Genomic DNA, 17,515 nt, shown 5'->3' with positions numbered 1-17,515 from the left:
AAACAAGATATGGAAGGCAATAAATGCATGGAAAGCTTCAGCTGGAATTTGTTTAATTAAAATACCACAAGGTAAAACAACCCAACAGCAATTACTCCTGACTTTTTACTCTCTTTCAGGTTGATGAAAGATTTAAAAATATGAATGAAAGTTAGAGGGTATGAGGAAGCAGGCACCTTTATATACTCAAAATGAAAACTGTTCAGGTGTTGTTAGTGAAAATTCTTTGTAGCATTTACAGAGAGCAGTTGCCAGGATCTATTGGATTTTATGACCTAAAGTTTCCACCGCTATTTATCCAGATATGTATAGAAAAGATATGCACAATGAAATTTCTCATAACATTGGATATAATCATTAAAATAAGTGGCTCTTGGGGCTGGCACTGTGGCATAGAAAATTAACCCACTGTTTGACATCCCATATACAAGCTCCTGACCTGGCTACTTCAGTTCTGAAGCAGCTCTCTGCTAACACACCTGAGAATGCAGCAGAAGATGGCCAAGTGCATGGGCCACTACCAGCCAGGTAGGAGACCCAGACAGAATTCCAGGCTCCTGGCTTCTGCCTGGCCCGGCCCCAGCTGGTGCAACCATTTATGGAGTGAACCAACAGAGGAAAACAGCTGTCTCTTCCTCCCCCTCTCTCTATGTAACTCTGCCATTATTTTTTCTTTTTAAGAGACAAAGGATAGAAAGAGAAGGAGAGACAGAGAGATCTTCTGTCTGCCGGCTTACCTCCCCCTGCCACCAAATGGCTGTAATGTTAGAGCTGGGCTGGTCCAACGTCAGGAGCCTAAGAATTTCTTCTGGGTCTCCCACATGGGTTTGGCAACTCAAGGACTTAGGGTCTCTCCCAATGCTTTCCCAAGGCATGCTAGCAGGGAAATGCATCAAAAGTGGAGCAGCTGGGAGTTGAACTGGTGTCCATATGGGATTCCAGCACTGCACGTGGCAGCTTTACTTGCTATGCCACAGCACTGGCCCCATAACTCTGCCTTTCAAGCAAACAAATAAAATATTTAAAGGTAAAATAAGTGGCTCTAACCTAGATATCCATCAATAAGGGAACTACTAAACTGTGAGAAATCGCAACTCTGTGCAGCCAACAGGTACTCAACAAAAAGAGGAAGAAATTCTGGGTTGGTTCTGCTCACCTGCAAGTCGTAATTCCACTACGCAGTCATAGGCATGCAACGAACAGCTAATTTTGGAAAATGACTCAGACTCACACTCTGGAGATGGGGTCCCAGATACAGAGACTCAAGTACAAGGACAGGTGGAGCATTCCTAATCTGAAAATCCTAATCCAAAATATTTTCCCATCTCAACTTTGTGTCAGCCACATGACCTCAACCAGTGAAAAATCCCACCCACTCCTGCCCTCACAGGACAGGTCACATTCAAACCAGGCAACACTTGAAATACTAGATGAGATTACCTTCAGGAGACGGTAGAAGATAAACAGGAACCCAGAAATGAATTTGGTGTTTACATTTGGGTCCAATCCCCCAGTATATCTCATTATCCAAAATCTGAGAAAATGTCAAACGTGAAACATGTCTGTTCCCAAGATAAGGGACATTCAACCTGTATTAGAACCATCCAAAATGCCTTGGCAGGTGCATGCCCCAACTGTGAAGCAGGGAGAAGTAACCCCATGGCGGGGGCGTCATCCACCTGAACACAGCATGTATTCTACGGGAACTGAGCCCAGGCAGGGTCAGGGACCCTGAGAAAGAATCAACGCCCACTGAACCGTGGGGTGTGGTAGCCCCCAACGTAGTGAATAGACCCTATCTTTTCAGGAAGCTAGCAGGCCAGGGCACCTCCAGGCATGCATGCTTTTCAATGGCTCAGCCAGATCCTGTGAAAACAAGAGGAAAGTGGGGGCTATAGAATCCCTTGCAGTCCAGAGATCCTCTGGATCTGCCCTGCCATAGCCAACCCAAATTGTTCCCCCCCTCCCCCGAGTCAACATTCTGGAACAGCTGTCAATTCTAGAACATGTACAATTTGCCAGACTGTGTGTGGCCATTGTCCCAGTTGTGGCGGGACAGTTGAAAGCCTTTGAGCTGGCTGAGAAAAGGTTACCACGTTGGTTTGTTTCCCGCAGCTGTCATCTGCCTTCACTCAGCTCTCCGGGAAGCTTGCATTTTATTCTTGAGCTCCCATCCACCACAGGGCTTTTGTCCGTGCTTCCCTCTGGGTTTGGAACCTCAACACCACTTCTCCCCAGCCCATCTTCCTATCTATAGAATCCTGACATTCTTCCAGTCCTCCTCCTCTCAAAGGTCTTTCCCAATCTCCACCAACACCCCAAATGACTCAAGGCTCCTCCTGTATGTTGCCAGGACATCCATCATTTGCAACTACTTGTGAAAGGACCGTTTGTATTCCACACGAGCTAGTAAAAGCGCGAGATGAGGTTAAACTTATGCCAGGCTTTTACTACAGCACTTTTTTTTTAAAGATTTATTTATTTTTGTTGCAAATCAGATATACAGAGAGGAGGAGAGACAGAGAGGAAGATCTTCCGTCCAATGGTTCACTCCCCAAGTGGTCTCAATGGCTGGAGCCGAGCCAATCTGAAGCCAGGAGCCAGGAGCTTCCTTTCCTCCAGGTCTCCCACGCGGGTGCAGGGTCCCAAAGCTTTGGGCCATCCTCAACTGCTTTCCCAGGCCACAGGCAGGGAGCTGGATGGGAAGTGGAGCTGCCGGGATTAGAACCGGCGCCCATATGGGGATCCAGTGTGTTCAAGGCGAGGACAGGCCCTACTCCAGCACTTGTATAGTTCAATATGGACCACAAAGAGGATGCTCAACCAACAGATCCCTATTTTTGTTGACTGGAGAGTCAACAGCAGCCCCTCCCTCCATAAGTGCACTGCCAAGGTAAAGGAGAAGTTTTCACATTGTCCCTTCTAAATAAAGCAGAAGAGAGTCCTTCCTTTGACATTAGCTTCATGCAGACTAAACAGCACAGAAGACCCTCTCCCCACCTGCTTACCCTCACTTCCTCCCAGCCAGTCGTGGTGAGGGGTCTGGAGCTGGCCCAGGGGCTGCAGCTTTAAAGTGTCTTCCTTTACCCAAAGCACCACGCAGGGATCCCCTGGCGGCAACAGTCAGATTGTGTGGCCTGCTAGGGCCCTGGGGAGGAGGGGCCTGGCGGCTGATCCCTGACCGCCTCCCTGAGGCGGCGCCCCGCCCTCTCTCCTCCCCAGGTTGCTCTGTTGTATCAACAGCTGCCTGTTGTGGGTGAGGACAAACCTGCCTCACCGGCCAGCCCTGCTCAGTCCTCTCAACCCACCTGTGCCCTCCGCTCTGACCTTGAGCACCCACCAGGAAGCTGTGACTATTTTCTAATGAAAGTACCCTGCCCCTAGCTAAGCAGAGGACTGGAACCAAGGTTTCTTGGGGCCTTAGGAAAGCCCTGTGCAGACGACATTCTACTGAGCAAACCAAGCACCATTGAAATTATAAAAACGAAATGCACTAAAAGTAATTTTGTAATAGAAAAAAACCATCATGCTCACCATCCTGCCAACCACTGTTTTCAAAAACACTCCATGTACTTTCAAAGACCAGACACATAAGGCAGTTTTTTCCAACTGTCTATTTGAAAGAATGACAGACAAGAGATTCTCCATTCTCTGGTTCACTTCCCAAGTGGCTACAATGGCTAGGGTCAGGCAGAAGCCAGGAGTTTCTTCTCGATCTCCCACGTGGGTGCAGCGGGCCCAAGCAGCCGGGCTGCCTTCTGCTGCTTCACCAGGCATAGTAGCAGGGAGCTGATTCGGAAGTAGAGCAGCCAGGATTTGAATTGGCACTCATATGAGATGCCGCTGGCTAGAGATCCATCTTTCTAAATACTCAATGGCTACAATTTGTACACAGCCCAGGAAGGAAGGAGACGGAGCCAAATGTGATATTTACCCTTCACTTAGTGAGGATTATTGTCTTTCCTCTCTCCATTTAGCTGGAGTGGAGGAGGGTGAGCAGGCAGTGAGCTCCAGGATGGTTCTACTGGCTCTGCGTAAACTCCACTAGGGCCACCTGCCTTGAGGTTAATGTTAATGAGTTTCCCTATGTACTCCCACATGGAGTCCCTGTAAATGTTTCCCCACATGAGGGGATGCCTTTTGGTTCTGTTTCTACTTTTTTTATTCTAGACAAAATAAAAGAAAACAAAACTTTGGCATGAATCCAGTGAGGAGCCCCCGTCTGCATCAACAGCTGTGGGCTTTGCAGCATCTACACCCCACCTGCTCTTGATTAATTTGAAGCAACTATTTCAAACTATTTTGGCATTATCGCTAAAACACACACACAAATGTCAGTGGCTATTTCTAAAGTACAGCAATAGTTTCTTAATATCAAACATCCTATCAAGGTTCAAATTTTCCAAGTTGTCTGAGATTTGCATTTTCATTAAATTGTTCAGCTGATCCTTGTGCCAGACAAGCCAGAAAAGCTGTTCTAAGATCCCAGGCTGGAAAATGAAGCTTTGGCTTGGGAGGCACAGGTGGCCAAGCAAAAATGTGACTGTAACATTGTCTCATTATCTATTGCAACATTGTTCGTATTAAGCATGTAATTGGAAACCACCTAAATCCTGTCACTCATCGGATAAACATTTGCTAAGAGCCTGCTCTGTTCTGGAAACAGAGGATAGGGCAGTAAGTAGGAGGTAAGGCGCTCCCCCTACAGAAGATGGTGTCCATGTGGAAGAAGCAAAACTGTAAGCAAGGGGCTGGCACTGAGGCATGACAGGCTAAGCTCCCAGCTGCAGTGTCAGCACCCTGAATTTGCACCAGTAGAAGTCTCAGCCACTCCATTCCCATCCAGCTCCCTGTTAATATGTCTGGGAAAGCAGCTGAACATCATTGCCCAAGCATTTGGACTCTTGCACCCTCATGGGAGACCTAGAAGTTTCTGGCTCCTGGATTTGGCCTGGTCCAGCCCCAGCCATTGTGCCATTTGGGGAGTGAACTATCAGATTGAAATCTCTATTTCTCTGTCTCTCTCTCCCTCTTTCTCTCTCTCTGCCATCTTCCCCTTTCTGTAACACTGTCTTTCATCTAAATAAATATGTTTTAAAACTCGTGAGCAAGCAATAAATGAGCAGAATCATGTAGATTGTGAGGACTGCAACTGTGGAGTGATAGGCTTTAGAGAAACAGAGAATTCATTTCAGACAGGAGGTCAGGGAGGAGAGGGCATTTGTGTTAAGGCTTGCAAGATTAATAAAAGAAACCAGTTTTGGAAAAAAAAAAAAAAAGGAGCCAGGAGATGCCATTCCGCGCACCAGGAGCAGTACTTACTGAAAGAGCAGAGATGTGAAATCATTACAGCAGCTCATGACCTGTGCTGGCATTGTTCTTGGCAACCTTAGAACACACTGAGTTAGATGAACTATATTAAACACGTTAGTTTATTTCATCTTCTCAACAACCTGCTGAGAAGGCAATGTTCTTACTCTCCCATTAAAAACAAGAGAACAGAGGCACAATGAGGCTCTGTTTTTTTCCCTTTGGACTCTCAGTCACTGCTAACATGCCATTGGATAGGAATCCTTGTTCACAGTAACTACATGGTACTATCTCACTGAAAAGGAGTAAGGTGTTCAAGAGAAAAGGGGCCAATGGGGCTGGGAGGGGAGCAGGAAGAGATATGTGAGAGCTTGCTGGAGTGATGGACATTGGCCAAGTCTTAAGAGGCCTGATAGGCTATGAGCCAGGGCCTCCAGGTAGCTCTCCCACAGGGCTGACAGGAACCCAAGCACTTGAGCCATCAGTTTGCCTTCCCAGATACATTATCAGGAAGCCAGGTCAGAAATGGAGACGTCATGACTCGAACTTGATGCAGGGTGCATGCATCCCAAGCAGTGCCTTAACTGGCTGTGCCCTAACAACCGACCCTCAGTTCACATCTTAAAAAATATTACCCTGGTGTTTGCTTTTGAAAAGATGGAGCACAAACACCTTTTCTTCCCAATCAGTTAAAAACTGAAAACCCAAACACCACATGCACAGGAAACACAAGAAGACAGAACATCCAGGGACGCCTGGACTTGAGAACGCACACAGAGCTGAGCTTCCGGGCTTTGTTTTCACCTCATATATACCAGGCTTCGTGGTACAGAATCTGGGAACAAAGAAAATGCACCAACAAAGATCTGTCTTCTCTAGCCAAAGGACCTAGAAAGGACAGCCTAGCAAGAGGGGACACTTTCATACAATCACCATGCTAATCCAGCCAGCCATGGCCTTGCCCCACCCATGCCAGCAAAACCCTACTCCGGACTTCTGCCATCATTCAGCTGGGACCAGGTGCACTCCCCCATATGTGGTTCCAGAGAAGCCTGGAAGGAGTCTGCTGTGCCAATACAGTGGGTTAAACTGCCACCTGTGATGCCAACATTCCATATCAGAGTGCCAGTTCAAGTTCCAGCTGCTTGCTTCTCATCCAGCTTCTCGCTAATGGGCCTGGGGAGGCAGTGGATGATGGCTTAGGGGATTTGGCTCCTTGTCACCCCTGTGGGAGACTAGGATGCTGTTCCTGGCTTCTAGCTTCAACCTGGCCCAGTCCTGGCTATTGTGTCCATTTGGGGAGTAAACCAGAGAATAGAAGACTTATCTCTCTCTCTCTCTGATTAGCTTTGCCTTTCAAATAAATATAAATAAACACATCTTTTATAATAACAAAAACAGCAGGAAGCCTAAACTCCCATCGCCATCCTGCCACATGTTGACCCGTAGGGTGTACAGTCAGAAGATGCCTGCTTAGACATATCATGACTGTCTACTGAAATGAAGCCACTTCTTCACTGCAGGGTAGAGCTCCCATGTGGAGCTGTGGAAGCCAGCGTGCACGTGGGGAATGGTGCTGTGGATATCGGCTCCTCCCAGCCCAGTCACATCAGCTGAGGCCTAGTGTGAAAGGAACAAAGCAGTGGGAGAAACCACTGGGCCCACCTTCACAACTTGCTGTACAGCTATAGCAAACACCACCAAAGATAAAGATAACAGCAAGATCGTCATTCCATGCAGTATGATACAACTGAAAATCCACTCTCTGTTTCCTAGAAGACAAATTCAGTAACGTTTACTTTCTTAACAACTCATGATTTAAATACTTTGATGCAAGCTAACAATAAACACAAGTACTGTTGTGGAGTACCAGAGAGACTGCACTGGACACAAGTGTAAAATGTTAAAAGTCTTTATCTTATTTGAAAGGTAGAGCAGGGCCCAGCATAATGGCTCAGGTCTGAATCTTCACCTTGCAGGCACCGGGATCCTTTATGGATGCTGGTTTGTTTCCTGGCTGTTCCCCTTGCCTTCCAGCTTTCTGCTGATGTGCCTGGGAGGGCAATAGAGGATGGCCCAAAGTCTTGGGGCCCTACACCTGCATGGCAGACCCAGAAGAAACTCCTGGCTCATGGCTTTGAATTGGCTCAGCTCCAGCTGTTGTGTCCATTTGGGGAGTGAACCAGCAGATGGAAGGTCTAGAAAGACCTAAGATTGTTTCTTCTTTTCTCTATAGAACTGCCTTTCCAATAAAAATAAATAAATCTTAGAAAGAAAGAGAGTGTGGTAAGGGAGAGAGAAAGAGAGAGAGAGGAAGACAGACAAGGCAGAGTGGCAGGGAGAAAGGTAGAGACAGAGGAGAGAGATCTTACCTCCACCGGAGTTCATTCCCCAAAAGGCCACAACTACCAGATCTGGTCCATGCCAAAGCTAGAAACTGGAACTCCATCAGGGTCTCCCACATGGGTGAAAGGAGCCCAAGTACACGAGCCATCACGTGCTGCCTTTCCAGGCACATGAGCAAGAAGCAGGATCGAAAGTCCAGTAGCTGGGATCCAACGTAGCACTCTGACAAGGGGCACCAGTGTCACAGGCAGTGGCTTAACCTATTGTTCCACACTACCGGTTCTCGAACTGGTTCCATAATTCTATAGCTGGTCTTTAGAACTACTTTCTTCTACTAACCGTTCTGTACTCTGTGCCTTCAGTAGGCGCCTCTGCTGGGAGTGGCTGTTTACCTAGTGGGATGTCCCAGATCTTCATTCCTGAACAGTCTTGACTTTTGGTAATTCTGCTTGGATCGGGTTGCCGTAGTTTTCCACGAACCTTAAACACATGATGTGAAAATCCCGAGAGATGCTGCAGGGGATCTCCTGCATTCCTCACATACTCTTCCTTACCTGCACTATGGAAGAGTTCTCCCTTGGTAATCCAGACCAGTCACCCACGTCAGCACTTGAATCATGGTCTTGCCTTATTTGTTCAGAGGCATGAGGAGTCCCACGCAGTAGTCCTAACAATTAGTTCCATTAAACCATTGTTAAAGCACTCTTCCCGCTGGAACGAAGACCTTCAGGTCAGATTCTGGATGCCGATTCGGAGCATCCGCAGCCTTCAGGAGAGCCTTAGCCCAGCCCCACATGGTGTTACCATGTAACTGAAGCTGCTGCAGGATGGTTTGGGAACTTGAAAAGACTCATGAATTCCATAACTGTGGGCCCAATGCCATCCTTTTTTTTGGGGGGGGGCATGAATTGAGTTCCTTGAGAAGCAATCCTGTGTATAATGCCATGATGCCGGGTAAACCCAGATGGTAGTTTTGGCTGATACACTGAAAGCAGGAAAGGCAAATCCACATCCAGAGTAACTGTTCCAAAAAGAACAAAATACTATCCCTTCCATGATGGAAGTGGTCCAACACGATCAACCTGCCAACATGCAGCAGCTGGCAGATCATCCGAGGAGTGGTACCATGTGAAGTGCTCAGCTGCCAGGCCAAACACCTGCCGCCTGTGCTTCACTGATTGATTTGTTTGTTTTATTATGGAATTAGCTACAACTTCCAGTAGGATGCTGAAAAGGAGTGGTGAAAGGGGCTCCCCTTGCTTTGTTCTTGATCTTCCTAATGATTTTTAACATACAAAGGGAACCTGAGACCAAAACACCAGGGGACCACCAGCCTGGGGAGAGTGGTGTCCTCAGGAGTTCCATAGCCCAGCACTGCAAACCAGTAGCTACAATAACAGCCGTGCATCGTGTTCCGGTCCTGGAGGCTGCCAAGTTTGAAATTAAGGTGTCTGCAGGAGGGGCTCCTTTTGAGGGCTCTGAGGGTTGAATCTGCCCTGTGTTTCTCACTTGCATCCTTGAGGTTGTTGGCAACCTTTGGCACTCCTCATTGTTCGTCTGCTTCACTCTAATATCTGTCTGTCTGTCTCTCTCTCTCTCTCTTTCCCTCCCTATCTCCCTCCCTCCCTCCCTCTTTCTCTCTCTCTCTCTGTGCAGCGGATATCTGATTCTTACAAAATACCATCTGTGAATACTGGATTAGGGACCCACCCTAACTCTAGCTACCTCTGATTCCAAATAAGGCCACACTCTGAGGTCCTGGGAGTTAGCACTTCAGCATATGAATGGGAACACATGGTCACCCTAAAACAAAGAGGAGTCACAAACATAAGAAGCTCAAAGGGATTAAGGCTGGACTTAAGAGACAGACAAGGAACATGGAAGGACATGACGAACCGAGCTGGACACTGCACTGGCTGGCACACACACAGGAGTCAGGTCTGGGGTCATCTCTGGAAAGGTTTCTTTTGGGACTTCCCCTACCCATAACTGACCCACTGGATTCAGAACTCCAACCAGGGGGGAAAATCATAGGATTTTCCATGAAGTGCAAGTGTCAGAACTGGGTCTCCTCAGTTGCTGAAGCCTATGCGGCAGACGGCATACCCAGATGCACATGGATACATGACAACCAGTTCACTGAGGCCTGCAGAAGACATCCAGTATCATGGAAGACAGAACACATTGGACAGCTCTCCCAGCCAAGCTTTGACAGTGAGTATCTGAACAAATAGATACTCTAACAGGGACTATGTCAGCCAACGGACCTTGGAAGAATTTCCTCAACCTTGGAGCAACAAAATAAACAGCATCTCAGCTTTATCAAAACCACTTAAGCAGTACCCTCAGAACATGCTCCGCATCGGGGACCCTGTGATGACACTGGGTGGCTGTCCCCCATCCCCAGATGCTGACACTGCTGGGCTGTTGGGAGCTTACACCCCAGAAACCAGAAAAAAAAAGGAGACTGGAAACAGTTGTCTCATCCACTTTCCCCCATTCCTTGACCCTTTCCACCCTAACTGATGGTCCACATGGGCGTACATCCTTCTTAACTATGTAAACACCATCCAAGGTAAATGTTACACATTTTAAAAGAAGAAAGGAACGTAGCTCATGGAGTGGTGAGGAAGAGGAGGCCTGAGATGCACCCAGATGTTACTGGAGAGCCAGCAGAGTTACTTCAAAAGAGTGAGAGGGCAGATCCGAGACAACAGTGGGCAATCGGGAAGCAAGTGGCTGGGGAAGAAGGGACGCAGACTACAGGCTGACAACTCTTTCACCTTCAGGCAGCACTGGGGGAGGGGCAGCCCCACAGTGGCTCAGAGCAAGTGAGGCAGCGCGGTAAGTTTTGTTAATTTTTTTCTCAAGGGAAGAGACAGTTGATAACTCTTCAAACTCCTCTGGGTTCTGGTTGGACAGCACAGGCTGAAAACCGGGACTCCCGGTTCTCCTTACCCATGACACACATCTGAGATGGTCCCTTTAAAGCATCCAAGATGCTCTGTTTTCCATCTCTGTTAAGTTTCCTGGCCGAGCTCAGGATTTTAGGTGCAGTATTTTTGAGCCTTGAAAACTCAGGAAAGTTGCAACAAGCAAAGTGTGAAGGACCGCAGTCTAGTTTGTCTAAAATCAAAGTGAGCTTCCCACGTTCTCCACCGTCAATTTCAAGAGCGAAGGAAGAGGAGGGCAGGTGGGAAAAACTGCAGCCAACACAGCCCCGGTTCCCAGAGGGGTTTCCAGAGGTGTGAGAAACACGTGGTGTCCAATCCATTCTTCTGGAAAACACAGGAGCAGCAGGGAGGCTCAATGATTTGCTCAAAATTAGATAGTACATTCTAGTTTCTTCAAATATTTGAAAAAAGCAAGATTCTAGTAATCACTAAATATGTGTAAATGTTCATGCGTTCTCAAAATTCACAACTCAATCAGTTCTTTGAGGGAAAATAGTTCAATGTGGCATTAGGTTCTTGAGTTAAACAGCTTTCTCAGCTGCAGAAGGAACCCTCTAGATCATCCAGAGGAGACTGTTCTTGACCGGGGGTGTTTAATAGCATTCTCGCTGTTTTATTCATCTGGTCTGGAGCACAGGGACTGTGGCAGCCCATCACACTTGTACTTGAGGGTCTCTGGTGAGGCACTTTCAAGCTCAAGAGCTTTCTAGAAAATGGCTGTTGAGGAGCTAAAGAGAAGAACATTCCACATTGGGAAATGTCAAGTGGGCATTCCTCTGAACAGAAGCTGCCTGTGTTCTCAGCTCCTTGTGCCCAGGATTAGGCAGATACTGTGCAGAGCCACAGGTGCGGCTGCACAAGATTAACTTACAGGAGCTCATCATCATTTAGAAAGTGAAAAGAGATAAGCAGAGAGCAAGCTCAAATGCGTGGAAGGAATTTAGTCCAAAAATAATCACCTAGTTAGAAAATAACTATCTGAGATTTTCCCAAACTGAATTCCAAGATCACCTTCATGCAAACAAATGTCGTATTTTACTATCCTAAATGCTTTCCCACCACTGTCCAGGCATTGACCCTACCACCCGCAATCCTTGACAATGTGCATTCTTAGAGAAAGCACCCCAGACACAGACAAGGATTGGAGGTTGCTAAAAAGGAGAGCAAATGACCCTGAGTTCCCTCTGTCTACCACCAGCACCCCACCCACACACACACAATTAGATGCAGTTCATTGATTGGAACGTCCAAGGGTTCCTGTACCCACCCACTGAAATCAACTTCCTCCATGCTGGAGCCAGGATCACTTCTTCCTGGTCAGGGACTTTCTCCAGCAGGGCATCTCAGGGCATGTTGATGTCACCCAGTGCACCTTGGGCCCCACTGCTGATCTCCTGCTTCATGTCCTTTGGGTCATGCCTTGGGCATGGCCTTCAGAAACTCTTAGAGATAGTTCCATTCTTCTCACCTTCCCTGGCCTTGCCTCCTCCCTTCCTCACACTCCCACTCCTCATTCTCAGAAAATCCTCCAGCCTGGGCCCTTCTGGCTTCCTCTTCTGCACTCCCACACACTTGGCCGGGCCGTTCTCTTCACAGCACAGCTGCTTTATATCCTTCCATTCTCATCTCTGCTTGCCACATCACAGGCTACCTGGTCCTGGATGTAGGAAAAGAACATTTCATCAGAGAACAGAACACCCCAGTGTTAGCTATGAATGGATTTTACTCACAGTCACTTTGAGTCCTGCTCTTGAGAACACCTCCCTAGTTATTAATACTATTATTATTATTTAGGAAGACCTGGTTACAGATAGAGGAAGAAACACGTAGATCGTACAACCACTGGTTCACTCCCCAAAGAGCGCAATGGCCAGAGCCATATATCAGGAATGTTGCTTGGAAGATATGTCTCTCTCTCTCTCACTGTACTTTTCAAATAAATAATCATCAATAAAAACATATTTTAAAAAAGAGAGAAATGATAACAGGGAAATTGGGTTAGGACTGGTGACCATGGACAGCTTGGACAAAACGACAAATAGAGAGGAGCAGGTGCCATGGCTCAACAGGCCAATCCTCCACCCTGTGGCACTGGCATCCCATATGGGCACCAGTTAGTATCCTGGCTGCTCCACTTCCCACCACCTCCCTGCTTGTGGCCTGGGAAAGCAGCAGAAGATGGCTCAAAACCTTGGGACCCTGCACCTGCCTAGGAGACAGGGAAGAAGCTCTTGGCTCCTGGCTTCACATCAGCTCAACTCTGGCTGTTGCAGCCATTTAAGGAGTGAACCAGCAGATGGAAGACTTCATCAAATCTCTCCTCTCTATAAACCTGCCTTTCCAATAAAAATACATCTTAAAAAAAAAAAAAAAGAGAAAGAAAGGAATTTCTAGAAGAGGCCAGAAGGACACAGTAGCAGACCAGAGGGTGGATTCTGAAAACACAGCACCAACACGCTTTGCCTGGACCATGCGGTGTTTCTCAGTATCATACTGAGAACACTGAAGGAGAGAAGGTGGCTTAACCTTGACCACAAACTTGCAGCTCATGTCCCCAAACCTTAGCTGAAAGTTACTCTTTAAGAACCCACACCTGTTTACTAAACAAAATGGAAAAATAAAAAAGGATCTAACCACAGCAGTGTTGTGCCAACAGAGGCAGGGAATTGAAGCCAGGCAGCAATGGCTGGTCCTAGAGTCCCAGAGCTGAGGAGACCACTCCTCGAATTACCCATTAACCTCACCTCTGCATGCCCTTACCTGCTCGGCGCTAGTAACTTAGTAATTTTCCTCAATCCACAGAGGAACTGAATGCCTTACTGAGAAGTCACATGAAGCATTTAAGAAGGCCAAGGAACAGCCTTCAGAGGAGGGCCAGGCCAGTGCTGCTACGCCAAACTCTGTCCCATTAGTTTCTTTTTCTTCTTCTTCTTCTTCTTTTTTTAATTGCATTTCATTTTACAACATCGTTTCATAGGCTCTGATGTTCCCCCAACCCGTCCCCGTGCCCTCCCCCCATGGTGGATTGCTCCACCTTATTGCAGTATTACAGTTCAAATCCAGTCTTGTTTCTTTCATTGCAAGCATATGCCAAGCATAGAGTCCAGCATCTTATTGTCCAGCTCAATTTAACAGTTTCTTGGGGAGACCATCTCTGGTCTAAAGGCAGAGCTGGCAGAATATCGTTCCTACCAATTAAAAGCCATAACATAACATAACATCAACAAGTTTCCAACATTATGGAGTTCATTGACATGGTACTGAGTGACTGATATGTTAGAAAATGCAGGTTCTTAACCACATCCTGTGACTCATTAACATTTCAATTTTAGTTTGTATACAACTGGCTTCTATTTACCTTAAAATGGCTATGGGATACTATTCAGCTGTCTCGTGTCTATTTTCATTGTAGTATTTAGCAGTTTATTGTATTGAAGCATAATTTTTACCGAACTTTGTCCCATTAGTTTCTTTGTGAAGACATTCCCAGTGGGCTAAGGGGTAAGCCGCTGGCCTCGGAGATCCCTTCCCAATATGGAGCTTCCCCTCCCCCAGAATCCTACATCCTGAACCTCCCTGGGTGTGTCTGCACAAACTGGGGTACACACCTTCAGCATCCCAGGCCATAGGCCGTGAGTGCACACTCTCCACACCACATGAAATGTGAAACCTAAGATTTCTAAAATGTAAAAAATTCTCTAATATTGAAAATGTTCCCTAGGCAATCAGGCACTGAAACCATCTGTCAATTGTGACCTGACAGTATTGCTTTTTTGCAGAGCACTCTTCTTTAAAAATGTACTCACTTGGGGCCGGTGCTGTGGCATAGCAGCAAAACCACATTGGCAATGCTGGTGTCCCAGATGGACACTGGTTCAAGTCCCAGCTGCTCCATCTCCAATCCAGCTCCCTGGCAATGTGCCTGGGAGGGTGGTGAAGGACAATTCAAACGTTTGGGTCCCTGCATCCACCTGGGAGATCTGGAAGAAGCTCCTGACTGCTGGCTTTGGACTTGGCCAGCTCTGGCCTATGCAGCCATTCGGGGAATAAATCAGCAGATGCAAGTGTTCTGTCTCTCTCTCTCTCACTGTTGCCCTTCCCCCCAAGCCTCCTCCCTCATGCCCTCTCTGTACCTCTATCTTTCAAATAAATCAAATATTTTAAAGTATTAACTTGATTTTAGTTCTTGCTTTAAATTCTCATTTAGTCGTTTGAGAGGTGGGAGCTTCCATCTGCTGGTTCATTTTCCAGATGTGTGTTATGAGTGGAGGGGACCAAATCCTGGAGCCAGGAATGCAATCCAGACCTCCCACGCGGGGGCAGGAACCAGACTACTGCAGCCTTTACTACTGCCTCCCAGGGCTCACATTAATAGGGAACTTGAATCCAGGGCTGGAGCCAGGAGACCAACCCAGGTCCTCTGATGGGGAACAGGGGCACTTTCCTTTTCTTCTCTCCCTCTCTCTCTCTCTCTTTCTGTCTCAACACTTGCTCATGTAAAAGTCAGAGTTACAAAGAGAGAGATCTTCCATCTGCTGATTTACTCTCTAGGTAACAGGTCTTCCATGGAGGCGGCAAGGGCCCAAGCACTGGAACCATTTTCCACTACTTTTCCTAGGGCATTATCATGGCTTATATCGGTAGTAGAGCAGTCAGGACTTAAACCAGTGCCCATTAGAGGATGCCAGCACTACAGATGGCATCTTTACCCACATCACATGTCTCATCATGACTGCTAGATTCAAATACCATCCTTGAGCCCGGCACGATAGCCTAGTAGCTAAAGTCCTCGCTTTGCATGCACTGAGATCCCATATGGGCGCAGTTTCTAATCCCAGTGGCCCCACTTCTCATCCAGCTCCCTGCTTGAGGCCTAGGAAAGCAGTCAAGGACGGCCCAAAGTCTTGCGTTTCTGCACCCACTTGGGAAACCCAGAAGAAGCTCCAGGCTTCGGATCAGTGCAGCTCCGGCTGCTGCAGCCGCTTTAGGGAGTGAATCTTTAGACAGAAGATCTTCCTCTGTCTCCCCTCCTCTCTGTATATCTGACTTTGCAATAAAACTTAATAAATCTTAAAAAGAAAAACCACTCTCAAACTTGTCTTTGATTTGGTTTTTCCATGACTTCCACTCTGTTATTTATCCATATAAACCCAGATACGGATAAAAAAAAAAAGTAGATTGACATTTCTAATAACATTGGATAGAATAATCATAATAAGTGGATCTAACCTGGATATCCATCCATGGGGAAATGACCAACTAAGCTGTGACATAGCAGAACCCTGTGCAATCAGCAGGGATGAAATACACCCTTATGGCCTGTATGTGAAAGACACTCACCAAGGAGGAAGACATTTCTGGGAGGTGTCATGTTCAGTGAGCTTCAGCGGCCACATGTGGCACTGGCACTTCCATGGGAGGTCAGCCCGCGCTCTGTGGCTCCTTGCTCACGCGCCTGAAACAGTGGCAAATGACGACACCATTCCTCGGGCCCACACCACCAGCGTGGGAGATCCAGATGGAGTTCCCGGCTCCTGGCTTCGGCCTGCCTCAAACCTGGCTGTTGTGACCATTTGAGGAAGTGAGCCAGGAGGTGGAAGCACGCACGCTCTCTCTCTCTCTTCCACTCTGTCACTCTGCCTTTCAAATAAATAAAATAAATCTTTTTGTTTAAAAGTCAGGGGTCAGTATTGTATCATAGTGACTTAAGCTGCCAATTGCAGTGCCGGCATCCCATGTGGGTGCTGGCTGGAGCCTCAGTTGCTCCATTTCTGATCCAGCTCCCTACTGTGGTGACTGAGAAAGCAAGCTGCAGAAGACTGCCCAGATGTTTGGGCCCCTGATACCTTGGTGGGAGACCACGATGAAGCTCCCAGCTTCAGCGTGGCCCACTGTGGCCATGTAGGGAGTGAGACAGCAGATGGAAGTTATCCCTCTCTGTAATTCTGTTTTTCAAATAAATAAGAATAAATCTTTTTTTTTTTTTAAAGATTTATTCATTTTATTACAGCCAGATATACAGAGAGGAGGAGAGACAGAGAGGAAGATCTTCCGTCCGATGATTCACTCCCCAAGTGAGCCGCAACGGGCCGATGCGCGCTGATCCGATGCCGGGAACCAGGAACCTCTTCCAGGGTCTCCCACGCGGGTGCAGTGTCCCAATGCATTGGGCCGTCCTTGACTGCTTTCCCAGGCCACAAGCAGGGAGCTGGATGGGAAGTGGAGCTGCCGGGATTAGAACCGGCGCCCATATGGGATCCCGGGGCTTTCAAGGCGAGGACTTTAGCCGCTAGGCCACGCCGCCGGGCCCAATAAGAATAAATCTTTAAAACTTTGTTTTTAAAGACAGACTCACACCCTTGACAAATGGGCTCATAGACAAATACCAAGATAGTCTGAGCATCCCTACTCCACAATCTAAATACAATCTAAAATACTCCAAACTCGGGAACTTTCTGCATGCTACCAACATGTCCTCACCACGAGTGGAAAACTCCACACCTGAACTCAATCAGCCATATGATAGCACTTCAAGAATATTGAAGACGACAAACCATCAAAGGATGTTTGCAGATGGCAACGCAATTAAGCTGCAGCTCTGTAGCAAACTGGTCATTGGAAAAACACTGTGTTTGGAAGTTAAGAATTGTACTTCAGAGGGCACTGCAGGAGTGGAGCCAGGCTCCTCCGGGTGGAAGATGGCCCTGCCAGGAGGACACTTCATGCTTTGTACTGACCCCTGCTCTCCATAGAGCCATGCTGCCAGCGCCTCACCTAGCAGTTAGAGATTCCGAAGGAAGCACCTTGGAACTGCCTCAAAGGGTGGGCTCCACACCTCGGGGCTGGTAACCTTCACCGCCTCTGTGGCATAAATGCCATGTTGGGCCCCTGTGGTTTTCCATTCT

General features: G+C 47.4%; 1 protein-coding gene across 2 annotated transcripts in view; it reads right to left on the bottom strand.

The window, feature by feature from the left end:
• ATP6V0A4 (ATPase H+ transporting V0 subunit a4) overlaps window positions 1-3,129 on the bottom strand; it is a 44,647-nt gene extending 41,518 nt beyond the window's left edge. Inside the window, exon 1 of one of the 2 annotated variants that reach the window (XM_058681326.1) lies at window positions 3,009-3,129. The gene's annotated coding sequence lies outside the window, so the exon portion shown is untranslated. Of the gene's footprint in view, window positions 1-1,440; window positions 1,761-3,008 lie in introns of those variants that run through there. The other variant, XM_004594372.3, reaches the window with a different exon arrangement.
• Window positions 3,130-17,515: the final 14,386 nt, after the last annotated feature.

The sequence above is a fragment of the Ochotona princeps genome, chromosome 25 (assembly GCF_030435755.1).
Source record: "Ochotona princeps isolate mOchPri1 chromosome 25, mOchPri1.hap1, whole genome shotgun sequence".
Lineage (NCBI taxonomy): Eukaryota > Metazoa > Chordata > Mammalia > Lagomorpha > Ochotonidae > Ochotona > Ochotona princeps.
The sequence above is the reverse complement of the archived record's forward strand: the minus strand, read 5'-3'. Positions and strand labels throughout refer to the sequence as shown.